At 35.9% G+C, this 17,492-nt stretch overlaps 1 protein-coding gene and 1 long non-coding RNA gene across 2 annotated transcripts in view; both read left to right on the plus strand.

The window, feature by feature from the left end:
* The window catches only part of LOC146138943 (E3 ubiquitin-protein ligase XIAP-like), a 65,420-nt gene that overhangs the window by 35,575 nt on the left and 12,353 nt on the right, over positions 1-17,492 (plus strand). The window lies entirely within an intron of this gene.
* LOC146138947 (uncharacterized) lies at positions 11,869-13,692 on the plus strand. Its single transcript, XR_014501431.1, has 4 exons — positions 11,869-12,035; positions 12,306-12,368; positions 13,202-13,312; positions 13,529-13,692. It is a non-coding gene; the product is annotated as an uncharacterized LOC146138947 (long non-coding RNA).

A 17,492-nucleotide genomic window follows, 5' to 3' on the forward strand; every position in this document is an offset into this window, starting at 1 on the left:
TACGGCAATCTATTTACACCAGAACTCAAGCTTTTTTATTCTTTTTATGTAACAAGATTGTAATCCAGAACGTACAACAGCACATCGTTGCCATTCCAGGGTTCTCAATCGATTTAGCGCAAGGACTAATTTACTATAACAATAAAAATGACTTAAGTAGTTAATATTAAACAACTTGAGTCAAAAAATGTTTTGACACTATAACAATAAATTTAAGAGACATTCAGTGACACGCTTGCAATTTCTTTTTAGCTTCAAATGCACCAATCGCTGCTTTGTAACATTTACTTTATAGTTTGTTCAGATAGTTTTAGAACAGAAGTGCAAGGTTCATGTGCTCCCAAATCCACCTAGAACCTTTAGCGGGCTTAATGAGTCTGCGGACTTTGGGTTGAGCATCGTAGGTGATCTGTGTTTCAAGTTTTCCACAACTGGTTTTAAAACCAAGTTTTCTATTTGGACCCTTTGAAAAACAAGCACAGCCAAATACATGCATTTACTCAACTCAAATCTAAAATAAAGGGACAAATATACACGTGGATCAGGGGCGCATCTAAGATTTTGTAGGTGTAAAAAAAGTTCATAAACGGCGTCACAGAGTTACGTCATAAGGTGACGTCATGATAGAAGTAGCAAGAAACAATCAGTTCCCTGTCGAACTCGTGCGCAAAAGTGCAACTGAAATTTGATGTAAATATGTTAAAGATATTGGGCAAGTTATTCAGTTTAAATTGACAAATATTTATTTTTAGAGAAGACGTAACACATTGGAAATATAAAACACGCTTTGCCCGATGTAATGTCGAATCCATTGACCCAAAAACTGTACAGAAGCCACGTGAAATTTTTTTGCAAAGCACAAAAAGAAATAGAGCGAAGTTAAGCTGGATAAACTCGGAAAATAAATATACATTTCGGTAAATGCCTAATACACCGCTGAGCTAGCTTATTGGTGACAAAAACCTAAAACAGTGATTGCTATAACGACGTTATGCCTTTGATTTTCGTATTTACGTAAAACTTTTACAAAGAAAAGTCATATTTGCGTTGTTCAAAATGGAAAACACATGTTGCTTGGTGTCTTGAATCGTCCTTGCTGTACAGAGCTTTTTAAATTAAAAAAATGCTTCATGTGTAAATGATATTATGGACATCGCAGTAACTAGTACCAAGTAACATTTTCGCCAGATTACTTTCCTAAATTTAGGAAGTGCTTAGATTGGAACAATACGGCAATTAACAGAAACAGGTTTTTCTTGTAACAAATGGTTCTGGAAAAGTTGTGGAGAAAAGTTTGAGCAAAGTTGTTTCAATTGTCGTTTAGTTCCAACGATCGTTACGCCATGCTGACACCTCCGTTATCTGCAAAACAAACAACAGGTTATCACGACCACAAATAATAACTTGGTGCTTTGAAACATGAAAATTAATGGAATGCAACTTGTCGAACTGCCTTCACATAATAAAGAAAACAAAAAGTCTTTATACGACCATTAAAGTGAAATATTGTCTATTTTAAAAGCTTCTCGCTTCATGCAGGAAATTTATGATTCATTTGTTAGAAACATGAACAATAGTAAATAGCGCGACGGTATTTGGGAAGGCAAAACACCTCAACGTATATTACGGGCATCGTGAATCGGCAACTATAAGCTACAAATTCTATGAAATCAATGTAAACTCTCCCCTCTAAGTACGAGTTTTACGTTCTCAATAAATAACGCTTTTTATTTGTAGATTTTTGTGAGTCGGTTACTTATTATCACCTTTGTTAACTTACTTTTTGTAAAGATTTCAAATCACCTTCGCCGATGTATTTATTAGTCAACCACAGTTCCCTCACTTTATGAGCGCAACTTTTAAGCAAAGCCACACTTTTCCTTTCAAGTTTGTTGCCTCTTAAGTTCAACAAATCCATCTACATAAACACGTTTTTCGTTAATCTACGAGGCCAGAAGTGTAAGCTACGTTGAGTTCATTACGTCATAATTATGATGACGTCACATGACCATGACGTGTTTATGTCGCAATAGCTGTTTGGCAAAATGTTAGTTTATACGTCTCTGCTTAACGGACTTATTATATAAGCTACTAAACTAAAATGGAAGTAAAAACGCAAATCATGGCTGTGGAGAAGTTATCAGAACGATTTGGGACTTTACCGCAAACAACTCAGGTTTATTTAAAAATTAATTAGGTTGCACATTTGTTCAGCTTGGCACAGCGTTGTTTGTTCAATCAATTTGATTCATGACGTCAACACTGTTGTGTGACGTCATGTCTACTGGCCTATTAAACAAAATCCTGCAGCACCACTGGCAATCCGCAAGCTAACGATAAAAAGCCCGATGTTGTTGGGATTCTGCAATTTCTAGGACCTTGTTGAAAAGTCAGAGTTACATTAATATCAGTTACGTTTGTTATTTTCTGATCAAGGGTAGCCCAACAATTTCCTTTCACGCAAAAGTAACTTAACGACAAAAGTGTTGTTTTGTGAATCGCAAAGTAGTTTTGGTGTCTGTTTACACAATGGGGATTCCCCGTTTCAAAAGGTGCACCCCGGTTTTAGGGGGTCAGTGTGAGTTGTCCGCATACAGCGCACCTAGTGGTCGTTAACATACTTAGAGTAAACTTACAGGTCGATCCAAGCGAGATATGGCATCGGTTAGAGGTTGTAAATTTGGTCCATAAATATTGCAATTAGCCAACGTCAGCTCTTTTACGTTGTGAATAGATTTTGCCAGTAGAGCAACTCGATGTGATCCAAGCTTGGTGTTATACAGGCTCAACTCTGCCATCTACATAAGCCAGTGTTTGTTAGGTTAATATTGTTACAGGTTGCCTTTAATCGTTCTTTTTAAAGGGGGAAAACTCCCCAAAGTATACATAGCGCATCGCAAACAATGAAATACACGCAACATTTTGTTTCCCCCATGAACACACTTAGGCTACAATAACAAGTAAAAAACATAACCATTCGCTGCTCGCCGTTGGTGAATCCCCGCCAACAAAATGTGCACCCACGGTAATTTTTTCGCACCCCCAGTTTTAGGGGCTAGAGTCGTATGCAGCGCATCTATAGTAAGCGTAATAGCACCAACTTACAGGTCGACCCAAGCGAGATATGGCATCGCTTAGAAGTCTTAAATTTGGTCCATAAATGCCGCAGTTAACCAACGTCAGCTTTTTTACGTTGTGAATAGATTGTGCCAGTAGAGCAAGTTCATCTGATCCAAGCTTTGTGTCTTGCAAGCTCAACCACCACATCTACATAAACAAATTATTAATTCATACATGGCACAAGCTTCCAGTCATCTCTATTAGCGTTACTGTTGGCAGCTTATGTTATATTAAAAAGATGAAAGTGAGCAGGAATGGTTTATAACGGTGTTCCGGTAAAATAACGCTGCAGTGACGCGGCATCGATTAAACAATGTTATTTTAATAAGCCGATGTGACGCACCATGAAGTGGTAGACAGGCGTTGTGCGTTGTTTCACTGGTTGAACACCTCTAAGTAGGGATGTACGATAATATCGGACCAAACCCGATACCCGAAGCCAAGCGGTATTATCGATACTCGTCCTAGGCTTGTATCGGTGCCGATCCAATACTAATCAGTAAAGGTTTTATAAACATAAATTTCCACATAATGCAGCAATTCCTATTTTGAAAGGTAAGTTCATCAAAAATAGAAGTTACAATCTGTTGGTAATTTAACTTCTTCGCGCTAAAACGAATTTTGACCAATAACCTAGAAAAATGGCCTTGAAACTTTTTAATCTATTTTGTTTGATTGGGCATAATAATGACGTCATTTGTATTCGGATAGAGTCGCTGTACTTTGTTTCCAAAATGTCGGATATCGGTATGAGATGAAATCTCAAGTATCGGCATCACTATTTCTATTATAAGCAAATTACGATTATTTACAATACTGATGTTATTTACCGGTTTTGGCGAAAGTTTGATTCCATCAGTGAGAACTTTCAGATCGGACAGTGAGATGTTTTGGCAACGTAACCACAGCTTGTCGATTTTATGAACACAGGAGAACAGAGCAGTGAAGTCACTCGCTTTGTTGGTCTCAACATATACTTTTCCCATCTGTAAAAGTTATATAAAGGTGCACATGAAAGGTCATTCGAAATCAAACAAAATAATGTATTTCATAAAACTTTGCCAACCAGTTAGGCCAGTGATTCTCAACCTTTTATGGTTTATGGCACCCCTCGAAAATAATAAATGGATTGCGGCACCCCGAGTGGAATTTTTAAGTATTTTACTGAAATGTCACTATAGATGGAACTGGAACAACACAATCAACTTAAAACATGTAGGAAACTACAAATGGAACACAGGGGCGCGGCGGCACCCCGGTTGAGAACCACTGAGTTCGGCTGTATATACACTTTCTGTATTGTGCCTATGTTTTGGAACTTATACCAACTGTTTTTTACCAGCTCGTATTTGTGGTAATTTTACAAACCCTATACAACTTTGGTCACATTAACTTTGCTTTAATCATCCACACTCAGACAAATAATCTTCACTAGTTTGAAAAGTTTTTTTTAAAGTTTGCAACTAGAGATGTCTGATAACATCAGATCGTTTACGATACCCGATACAAAGTGGTAGTATCGCTACTTGTTCGCTTTTCTCCCATAAAATTACATTTTGGTATCGGAATAAAATATAAAGTATCGCACATTCTTAAAAACGCAGCATAAATTCAACTCAAAAAAAACATTCACAGACCTTATAATTCAAGTTCTTTATTGTGTCCATCAGCATTTCTAAAGCGTTGCCGGTGAATGTGGACGACATTTCACTGATGTTGATAATAAACTTCCTTTCAGTTGTTTGAAGCACTTGATTGAGACTTGTCACCTGACTTGGAAGGATGGTTCCCATTTGCATTACGTGCAACTCTCCAGGAAGGGAATTCCCCACTGAGGTGATGATGTCATTATCGCCTGATTCACAAGCCAAAGCACAAACCTTGAACAACTTGGCTGTGTCACTCTCCACCCACCGGACACCAAATGGTAGTTTGGAAGCAATTAAAGTGATGAGGTTTTTGAGAAACTCTTTCTTTTTATCAACTTCAGTTTTGCAAATCTGAAACATCGGTCGCAGTTTACCGTGTAGGTCCGGATTGAACAACCCGAATTGAAATCGTAAAACCATTTCCCATTGATCACTTTCCATGCGTTTGATCAACTGTGAAAATGTCCCGATATTGGTGTCAAACATGAGCTTGAGTGCTGCGAAGAATTCCTGCCAGAGGAGATAAACTTTGTCTCCTTCCAAATGTTTTAACTTTTTTTTGTCTGAGAAAGCTTGGGATTTAATAAAGTCCTCCAATTCAGTAACATTAAGCCCAAGTATAGCAACGTCTTTCATTTCGAAGATGAACTTATCTTGAAGCATTCCGGTTAAAGCCAAGTGCGAAAGGTTTCGCAACATAATGGCGTCATTCTGAAACTTAGGGGAACGAATACAATCAGTTACAAAAGATGCAAAAACATCAGTAACTGTAAATAAAGCACCAGTAAAACTATGTTTTACATTATAGGATGCAAGAGTTTCGGCAGAAATTGGAATAAAACACAAAGCTTTAGCTGATGGGTTTTGTTCCAGTGACTTTTTAACCTTTTCATTTTTTTCTATGTTTGGATAAAGTTGTTTGAAGAACAAATCTTGTGAGATTTCATTAAAGCCGATTACCCGGACTGTAAAGTGGGGCTTGCAACTTGGGTGTAGCTTGTGATAAGCCCCCGGTCGTGAAGCAAGCAGCTTGTGAGCATTTGCAAGAATGTCGCCTCGTAGAAGGTTTTGGAGAATGACAACTGGCTTGGCACGATCGTACAAACCGATTACTGGGGCTTCAATTGAAAGATCCGTAAATTTAGCTTCATCCAAACCATCCATCAAGATGTACACATTGCATGATTTTGAAAGTTCAGTCAGAAGTAACTTATTGTTGTCCGTCTCAAACTGCCAGTGTGGAATGATTGACTTAACTAGAAACTCTAGAACATTTATCTTTACATTTTTGTCCAACTTCTTCAGATCGATGAAAAACAAATAGGAGTTGTCTATCGTGTATAGTTCATCTCTAATATGCTTGAGAAACTGCTTGACAAGTGTGGTTTTGCCGATACCAGCGATACCAACTACACCAACTGTGTTGCCATATTTCTCAACATATTCATTAAAACTTGCTTGACCTAAATACTTTGATTTTGCTTCTTGAATCGAATTGTTCTTTGCTTCAAGAAACAGATTCTCCAAAGGAACGCGACCTATTCCTTTAGAAAACATCTCTTTTGTCCAAAACTTTTCCAACGTCTGTAGAAGTTCCGTGATGACGTCAAGAGGTACCGGATCAGTTGGCAGAGATTCAATGATAACGTCAGCTTTTTTCTTCAACGATTCTCGAAGAAAGGAATCTGAAAACAACGAAAAACGAGAGGTATTTCTAACTACCTGAGCATGATTTGCAAAAATGTTGTTTCGTTTAAATAATATGCACAGAGTAAAACGAAGATCAAGTTTGTTCTGAACATAGGTGAACCTTAAATTAGTTGAAACTGTTTGTACACCGAAAGCGATCTTACCGAATCTGTTGATCAATAATGCAAGCAAGGCTAGACTATATATAAATGGATCAGTCAATCCGGACATTTTAGCTAAATTTTGATGCAATCCGTCTAGTTTTTTTTTCAATTTGAATTTTGTCTATTTTTAAATGTGATTTTTATTGACTCTTGTTCATAGACCAAGCCTCCAGTGTGTTTGTGAAAAGTTTGATGTCTCCCCAACAAGCTTCACCCCTTTAACATACGAATCTAAGTTCTTGTGTTGCTTCACATACTTCACCAAACAACACACTTACCGTGGTCGACTGGATAGTTGTAACAAACGCCTGCAAGGATTGCTAATATGGCAACAGCAACAGGAACCATCCAACTGCGATTTGGTGCTGGTTGAATTGCAGGAACTGCTGGTTGGTTTGCTGGTGGATGAAGATGGTAATGTTTGTCACCGATTTGTAAATTCTGGGCGTTGATCGGTTGGCTTGGACTGGGTCTAGGGTCCTGTTAAAACGTAAACTAATTAAAAAAAGTCTCGGTGCAAGTCGTCAAGTTCCAGTCAAGTCGTTATAAGAATAAGTCAAATTCAAGTCAAGTCACTAATATACCGGGAAAATAAAAAGATAAATAATGAAAATTGATAAAATCGTTCTATTATAAGAAATAACTAAAATAATAAAAACAACAGTGACTTAATTCAAGTCACGTCATAAAAAGTCATTGACTTAAGTTAATACAACACCGGAACCCTGGCGAACGTTATTTACCGCATCCACAGCTTCTCGATTCTCTGCTTCCTTTCCATTGGCCGCCATTTTTGGTCCAATTTGAAGATTTAACAAACTTAAAAAGCTAGGAAATTGAACATGAGAAGTATGTAAGAAATATGGAAAGCTAAATGTTTCAATTAGATAGGAGGACAACATCTCATTACACAAGATCAATTCCCGCTTAAAAAAAAACGGTCTTATAAAAAAAACACAAACGGAAATAATTCCTATCCTGAGTGCGAACTGGTTCTAAATCCACAAATCACAAATGATATTTTATTGAAACACTAGCAACCTCTTTTTTCCATTAATGTAAAACATTTAATATGTTTGATTAAAAAGAAGTGTAACTGCTACGAGTCTCCAGTCCACATTGGGACAACTAGATTATTCTGTTGCCGAATTCAACCAGTTACAGCATAATGCGACTAAATATAATCAAATCTAATTCATGAATTGCTCTATAATCTTGATTTAAACAAATAATTTAAATGAAACTCTTGTTTTAACGCACAATCTCAGGCTCGCCTAGTACAAACTGTTAAATTCAATCGACCAAGCGCGTGTAATCAGCAGCAGGCGGCAGCTCAACGGATTAAACTTTAACAACAAACATCAACTTTATGTTTCGTGCGTTTAATCACTTCAGTCACCACAATGTCTGTCGTAAATCTTATGAAAGAGGGAGATACGTTGGGGCAAATATTTAAACACACGGCAATTTTTACAATCGGATGCTGATAAAATGCACCAACGACCGCGAAATAATTCAGTTCAATTAACCAAAAACGGAGTTGCTTAATAGAATAAGATTGTTGCGAAAACTCGATTTGTGGTTTAATTTACCTTTTAGACTGTATAGTGTATATGTTACGCAAAACTAGTTATTTTACAACTATACAATCAAGTGTGAGAATAAATTTCTTACCAAGATATTGGAGACGTCACAAAAGTACGTCTTAACAGTGCGTATAAATAAAACAAGCCACTTTAAGAAACTGGAGGTTATCGTTTGATGTCCTTCACAAATACGCAACTGAAATCGCACTACATTCAAGAAACGGGATGGTTCGGTAAAAATATTGAAACGGTTCACATTAAGTTCAATTATGAAAGGCAATTACCTGTTAGAACCACCTTAAACTGGTTTAATTTAGAGTTTTGGCCAATTAGAACCAAAACAAGTTTCCAGTTAAAAGTGAAAATTAGGCAATGAGTTTTAACAAGTTGCATAGAAAATTTGCCGAACTTTTTGTCGGAAACCGGTTAGAACCGCCTTTAACTGGTTCTATCCATCTTCGGGGCCAAGTTAGATCAAAAACGATTTGGAGTAAAATTAGAAAATTTGGCAAGAAGTTCTACATTCATCAGACTAAGGCCTAAAGGCCTAAATGGTGAAAGCACCCCTGAAACTGAAGGTAGAGGGTGTGAGACAATCATCCAGGGGAGGATCTAGGGGGGGGGGGCGATATGGCCATGACCCCCCCCCCCCAAACTAAAAAATATGTACATTTTTTTACTTAATAGGCAGCTTATTTTCGCGGTTCCCTAGGTAATATGGCCTATTTTCGCCAAAAAAATACATATTTTTAAGCTTTGTAGTGGTGTTCGAGCTTATGGCGCCATATAATGAATATTTCAAAAAAATGGTAAAATTCGTTTCGCGCACTCGCGCAAAGCGGCGTTTTTCAGATTTGCAGAGACGGCTTAAGTGACCGTACGCTGACCTCGACATATAATAACTAACTTCTATCCAAGTACAATTAAAAGCTTTTTTTTTGTTAATGCAAATCTGTATCAGAACCAGCCTGCCAATATACTTCATCCGGCCCGCCGCCTCTTTGACAAATTAGACACGACTCCATTTTAAATACTTTTTGACTATTTTAAGTGTGTAAATGCAAAAAATTTTCGCGCTTTGCGCTAATGATCTTTATACATCCAGTGTGTTTACGTTTTAAGCTCTTTTTGAACTAGATCAGCGCTTCTTTACTGTTGCGCCGTGGAAAGCTGCCAAGTGCGTCGCGGACAAACGAAAAACGTATTCAAACATAATCGACAAATATTTTTTAACCATTTTTTTTTAAATGTAACAAAAACAAGACATTTAAAAGAAATACCGGTATACCAAAAAAATCGCGCTCGCTTCGCTAGCCAGGTGTGCCCCAAATGGTTAACAAGCACTAAAATAGATTAACTATAAAATTTATCGTGTTTTCTCAAAGTAGTTTTATTACACTTTTTTAATAGTAGTAGGGGGATGACAACGTGTGGACTGGAATTTTAAACCAAGTATACGCTTTTTTTAGCGAATTTGCGCCAAGACTTTACTGCCTCCTTAAAAGTAATTAAAAACACGTTTTCAAACTGCAAAAAAATCCGAGGCCCACCTGATTCACAATTGTTATAAAGTTGTAATAACACAAAACCTCATTTAACATATGTTGTGCGGCCCGCAGAGACCTTTCTGAGTTTGGTTTTAGCCCGCGACTACTACACAAAGGTTGCCGACCCTTGTGTAAGGATTTGAATAACCTATCCAATGTTAGCATTAACTCTGCATAGAGTTTTGTTCATTTCAGCAACCTTATTTGGCAAAAACCAACTACAGTAACTTAAAAATTGAGAGAAGTGTCATGAAAGAACCACAGCTGACCGCAGCAGACAACGCTATGGTTTTATTGCGACTTGGCCTCGGCGCTTTTTCGGTGGCATGTGCGGTTGCTCTCGCCATTTCGGGAAAAAGCAAGATGTGTAGACAATAGACATGGTAGCGTCTTTCAGCGATATTCTTCATACCGGGTCAAACTAGGAAACCGGCCCACTGTAGAGGCTAACCTTATTACTTTTTCGTGCTTTCAAAAGGTCTGTTTTTCGCGTTATTTTGCAGGAGTTAGTTTATTCGGCCAGCCGATGTTATTTTTACCTGAATTATGACGTCACGCAATGGTATACTTTTGTGACGTCATATCTGAAAAAATTTCATGGCCTTCCCCAAACTGAAATCCTAGATCCGCGTCTGGCCGGATGAATTACATTTGCGGGCCGAATCCGACCGTATACACTGTTAAAAATATTGGGTACTTCATTGAAAAAGTTTTGGGTAGTGCAACAGTTTACCCCGAAACAGGGCCAACATATTTGGGTGCCCTTAAAACCTACCCAAGTAGAATTGGGTAGCGTGTTTTTCATAAGAAATTTCCCTTTTTTGTTGGGTAAAAAAACATGCTACCCAATTGGAAGAAAATGTTTTTTTGGGTAGTAAGATTTCATACCCAATTATTCATGGAACGTTTCTACCCAAAACAAGAAAATTGGGTATTAATCACAAGTACCCAATTCCAATTTCTCGAATTGGGTAATCATAACACCCTAAAAGAATTAGGTATGAGCTTTTATACCCAAAACGCATGTACCCAAAATCGGTGAATTGGGTAAGGTTAACAAATACCTAATTAACAAATTGGGTACTCTTAACTTCCTAAAAACAGTGGTTTCAGCTTAGCATAAAACAAGACTCCAAAGCAAATTTTAAACCGTACAGTTTGGTTTATTTACAAAATCAAGTCAACTTAAATACACAAAAATCGGTGAATTGGGTAAAGTTAATAAATACCTAATTAACAAATTGGGTACTTATGACTTCCTAAAAATTAAATACACACAAGCAGACTGTTTCAAGGATTCTAACCTAAATTTTGGACAAACAAATTCCTCAAATGAACCAAATGGGGATACTATACATAAAGGGCGAGGAAAAAAATAATGGTTACTTCATTCAGTTTGGGTAATGCATGAGTTTACCTCGAAAAACAGCAAAATAATTTGGGTACCCTAAAAAACAACCCAAGTAGAATTACTTAATATAGTTTTGATTTTTTCTTGGGTAAAAAAACATGCTACCCAATTAAAGAAAAATATATTATTGGGTAGTAGGATTTTATACCCAAATTCAGAGCCGAGATTTGTACCCAAAATAAATAAATTGGGTATAGTCAACATGTACCCAAATAATATCGGTAGAATGTTGGGTAAGGAATGTTCACATAATTGGGTTTGGGAACTTTGGGTATTCATAGATTTAACCCAAAACAAACTTGGGTAAAGTTTAGCACCGGGTATAAAAAACAAATTAATGGATCATACATTTTATTGTTCATCGTACTGATCAACACAAAACTTGTTCGATAGTGGTTATGTTAGAAATATAACTAGTTATGACAGTGATTAATGCGACTGTTTTAAGATGAAAAATCGGCGGACCATAACGTCCTATTTCACTTATTAATCTATTAGGCATACCGTTATGAGTTAGTTCAGTAGCTTAGAGCCTAACATACATTAAATACTCCAGTTTGTTATAACGCTTATTAGGTGTACAAATATTTAAATAACGGCAAATTGGTGCGTCGATTTTAAATTTTGAAAGTCGGCGCGATACGTTACACTCCGTTAAGCGAGAGGCATTCTTTCGCCAAGCGCGCTTCTAAAAACGCCTTTGTCTCGCCAAGCGCGCGTCTAAAAGTTAGTTTGCGAACCACATAAGTTATGTGTATGTGAGAAGTGTGATAAACATCAGCCAGTTGCAGTTATCGTGTTCTCAACTTTAAAAAGATTAGGATAAAAAAGAAAAGGAAGGTGGATATGTCTAGGTCAAGCCTTTTATGGTAAGTTAAAACATTACTGTTTTATATTTAATTTATATCTCAACACTTATGTTGAAAAACAAACAAGAAAATATACCCCACTGATATTTACTACTTTACCTTTTTGGTGATCTTATTGTTGGACCCAGTCTAGTTCACACCAAAAACTTGTAGGTTAAGCAATGTTAATAAATAATTAATATAATACTATTTGACCCACCCTTATCCAAATAAAAAGACAATTTCTCTTTTGTTAAATCATTTATTTTAGTTTTTATTTTCATCTTTCAGCAATCCCAAACTGCAAAAAATGAAGTTGTCTCCGTGGATAAGAGTTACAAAAAGCCATTAGAGGTACAAAATTAATATTTGCAATATTTTGCTATTTTATATGGTAATAATTGTCAATGTTGTTTTTAGATATTACCTTTATTTGTACAAGTGTGCTTTATATAGTAAAATGCTTTACATGAGGCAATTTTGGGCGCTCTTTCACTATTGTACGTGAAAAGTTATGCAAAAAAAAAATGATAATAATACTGCATACCACAACCCATATTGTTTGGGTTAGGGTGCGGGTTAGCGTTTTGCTGAGGGTGGGTCAAGTAATATTATGTTTATTATTAATAGACCCACCCTCAACCACGCTAACCCGCACCCTAACCAAAACAATATGTGTTGTGGTATGCGGCATTTGAAGAAATTTTTTTTTTATTAATTTTTACGTACGATAGTGAAAGAGCGCCCAATTTTGTTTACCTAAATAGTTTTGTAACATTAACTATTGCACTTATTGGAACTATAGGTTGCTGATAAACCAAATTCCATTAGTATCGGTACTTCTCATCATATTAATTTATGCACTTTGCCATGTTTTTCAATCCACTGTAGTGTTTTCTAATTTGAAGTTAAATTTCTGAGAAAATTTTACATTAAAAATCACTAAAGAGTCTTTCCTGTAAATGCACACTTATAAATTTGTTTTGCTCATTTTAATATAGTAATGACGTAATTTGGTATTGGATCAGATCCCGGTACATTTTAATTAAATTTTCTTGTATTAGAAATTCCTAATTTTAAGTATAAAAACACAAATATGCATGTAGTAAGTGATATTATTTTAAAGTATAGGCACATACAGACTACGGCACTATAATTTCTTTTTAACTTCATGTGTTTTTTTACAGACAAGCAAGGATTATTATCAGCAGTGTCCACTATGCTTAACAACGGACCGTATCTGGTCAGGTGAAGCAAATTAACCAAACGCCATTGAAAAACAAAGAACTATTCTCCTGGTAAGAAATATGTTTATAGCTCCTGTTAAGTGATAATATACAATAAAATAACTCCAAACAATAAAGACTAATGTTGCCTAAAATTGATACTGTTAACATTACTTATTTTATAATTCATATATGTTTAGATTAGTAGAATATATTTGTCTAATGGCTTTTGAGAAGGATCACAAAACTTAGTTTGCATTAAGTGAAGGACATATTTTGTTTTTGTAGAAAAAGACAACCACATATCATGTTACGAGGGCTGTCCAGGACTCCCAAATAACCATTTATAGCAGTGTTTGTCAGTGCAGAAAAAAACTACTGTTGTAAAAATCTAACCCCACTTCTGTATATACCATTTTGTGTTTAATATGAGTGATGTCCCCACATGTACGTTTAGCACTTCATTTTTTATAGTCTTTTTGGTGAAACGTTCTTAAATGTTAGTGATACGTGGATTATAATTATTGTTTGCAAAATAATGCTATTTTCATTGTAATTTTAAAGTATTTTTCCTTATGTTGTTTTTTTCTTTTGTATTTTTATTTGTCAAGTTCCATTTGTTACAACAGTGTTCTTTCTAATACACTTTCTTATTTGCTTCTTAGAAATTGTGGTGAACGCAAAATTATTTGGGTGAATTCTTTTTCTACCCAACAATGTTGAATTTCTCAACAAATGTACCTTGAATATTATGTATGGCACGAACTAAAATTACCCAATATAGCATTTGGGTGGAACAAAGCGATACCAAAAAATATTTATTGGGAATCCCCACAAGCGTACCCAGAAAATTAAATTAGGTACAGGCTTATGTTACCCATGTAATTTAGGTAAAATAATGTGATACCCAATAATTTAGATTAGGTAGATATCAGTGGTACCCAAGGTATTTTGGGTATCAATTACCCAAAAATATTTATTGGGAATCCCCACGAGCGTACCCTGTTTGACAAAAAAGTACCCAATGATTTTGGGTATTGAATACCCAATTTTGTATAGGGTTGCCGAACCCTGCTAATAGCTCTCATTATTATCCTTGATTGGGTGTGAAATGGACCCTGGAGCATTTAGGCTGTCGCATAAGCTAATAAATTAATGGTTTCGTCACACAAGCAAGTAAATAGCATTGTTACGTCACAGAAGTAAACGCATAGAAAGCAAACCAAGTTTCTCGCTCTAACACAACGTATAAAATCACTAATGAGTTTATGCGTACCAGCACGAGCCAGGCAAAAAGCCACTTCCTTATTATTTTTATAAAATAGGTCCTTAAATATAAGCAAAAAAAAATTTGCAATTATGAAATGAATTGAAATTCCCAAGATATGGAACTGATATCCCCAGATCCCAAGAAGGTTTAGGCTGAAATCCCAAGATCTTGGGAAAAATCCCAAGGAGTGGCAGCACTGGAGATGACCCAACTATAGTCTAGTAAATTCACTACACTATGTTCAAAAATCCGCTCCGGTATACAATGGATAGGCAAAGCATTGCCAGTGTGACGTCATATTGACAAGACAATGTGTTCATACCTCATTTTAAAAACCGCTAGTGTGGACTAAAGCAGTGGTTCTCAACCGCCGGTCCGCATCAACTTCCCCGCCGGTCCGCCAAATATATTACAATTTTATATAAGATGTTAAAAGCTTGTCCATTAAATGTAGAACTTCGAAAGTTACGTAATTTGATGCTTTGTGACGCAACATAACGTTAATAGTCTACTTGGGACTTTATTGTTCGTCACAATGGTGCAAGTGTTGTACGTAAAATGCCGATGATATCGAAAAGACCGAAGCAAATTGCTTTTTTGACGTTTCCCTTATTTGCTTTAAGTTGCATATACTTTTGTCGTAATTACATTTTGAGTTGATTTTGATTTTTGAAGGTCCACCGGTCCGCAAAACTTTTTTTGAAATTTTACCGGTCCGTAAGCTAAAAAAGGTTGAGAACCACTGGACTAAAAAGTATCCGGATTTTAGGCCACGAAAATATGGTAACCCTAGACTAGAGTCGCTACAGCAGTACGACAATCTATTAAGGCTCACTACAGTTTTTATTGCATAGTTGTTTATATTTTTTTCGTTTAGTGATAATATTCAAGTTGATAAAGTTCGACACAGAATGTTTCGTCCGGTTGGCGATCGTAATTTTTCACAGTTATCTGGGCCTTTATGAAAAAAGTTTGCTGACCACTGAGTTAGACCAAAGTAGCCAAACTTTAAAACAAAAACCTTTAGGTTCATAGGACGCTTGCACTGTAACAATTTTACACAAATAACGCACCGTTAAATTGTCAAATATGTAAGATACACATGCAAACAATGGCGCTAGCGATGGACGATGTTAAAAGCTTATTGACCAAATCTGTCAATTCACCCGATCCGTTAGAAATCAGTGCATTTCTAAGCACAAAGGTCTACGACAATCAGGGCATCCAATGGCAGAAAAGTCTAGACTTTTAGACCTTGAGGTCCTGGCAATGCACTGATTTGGACCTTTAGGTAAACTCCCGGCGAAGATAAATTAAATATATTCATTAAAAGTTCAGAAAAGATAACAAAAAATATGAGATAGGATTAATAACACTTGACCCACCTAAACCCTAACGCTAACCCGAATCCTAACCCAAATAATGTGCGTTATTTTAATAATTCTTTAAATGCTGGGGAAAAAAGCCCAAACTCGGATGGTTTCTCGTCCATTGTATTTAAGATTATTACGTCACAAATTGAGGTATTGGGGCCTGAAGCGTTATAATTATTAAATTATCGCACATTATTTGGGTTAGGGCGCTGGTTAGCGTTTGGGTTTGGTTGGGTCAAGTATTGTTAAACTTAATCTTCTCATGCACATTTGTTAATGCAAATTAGTGCATTGTCCAAGACCTCAGAGTCTAAAAGTCGGACTTTTTGATCCTTTGAATGCACTGATTGCCGTAGACCTTTTTGCTTAGAACTGCACTGATTTCTGACGGATGGGGTGGTCAATTCGTTGTGAAATGGGGTTTATATGGCTGACATTATTTGGGTTAGGGTGTGAGTTTAGGTTCTGTGGGTCAAGTATTATTATTTTTATATTTATTACGCTATTATATTTCACTCTCCCTTGTCGTTTTGATTTTGAAAACTTTTTCTATATAAAAAAAGTGATAAGATTCTGTACCAGTTTACAGTTATCAGCATTGTTTTATGTTCTTGCCTTTATAGAAAGTAAAATTTGTTTTAATTGTTGTTAGGCTCCTTATATTACCTGCAGTCCAGAATGGATTCCAAACAGTTTAAATGCAACGTTTAACATACCTTCGACAAACCAAATATTGTCATGTCCTAGAAAACACGCAAGCTGCAGAGGAAAGAAATGTGACCCGGAAACATATTACCTGCAAAAAAATTTTGGTGCGTCATTTTTTTATCTTCACTGTTTTTTTTTATATATCTCTATTATCTATAGAATATTTTATGTGTTATCTATTAATTACGCTGAAGAATGCTGTAAATATTAGATGTAGATAGTTTTTTAAACAAATGTCTACACATGTCAAACTGCTGAAACCACCCTACAAGTCTTAATTCTGTCATTTTGAAACGGGATAAAAGGAAAAAATGAACAATCGAAAGTAGGACTGATATTGTTTTAAGTTTATGTGAAATTAACATAATGGCTAAAAGTACACCGAAAAGCCATTGCAGACTCACCGAATCTGTCGATCAATGATGCAAGCAGAGCAGACTAGAAAAACAACTAGACGGCAGTGAGGTTCGAACTCAAGACCTCCGGTCAAGCCGGGACGTGTTTCAATGGCTAAAAGTGTATTTTTTTTTTTTTTTTTATATATTTTTGAAATTATTAAATTGACATAAAATAGACCTTTAAAAGTGTTGTTTAAAGAGTGACCAGTAACAGCTTTAAGGCCCATTACAGAAAAGTAATTCTAAATAACAACCTACAAGGTTTGAATATATATCCCAGTTAAATTTAATATAGTTGACTCTTTTAACATCTCTTACACATGTCATAATATGTTCAGTAACAAATTTTGTAGTCATTTTTGTAGATTTGTTTTGGGATCAAGAAAAAAGTTTTTACTAGCATACTGTATATGTATGACATGTTAGATTATTTTCTAAAATTTGCTAGTGTCTTAATAACATTTTTATTTTTGTATAGTAAGTTGTTTAGGAGGTTTTCTGTC

Source organism: Ascidiella aspersa, chromosome 7 (genome assembly GCF_963924565.1).
Source record: "Ascidiella aspersa chromosome 7, kaAscAspe10.2, whole genome shotgun sequence".
Taxonomy (NCBI): Eukaryota; Metazoa; Chordata; class Ascidiacea; order Phlebobranchia; family Ascidiidae; genus Ascidiella; species Ascidiella aspersa.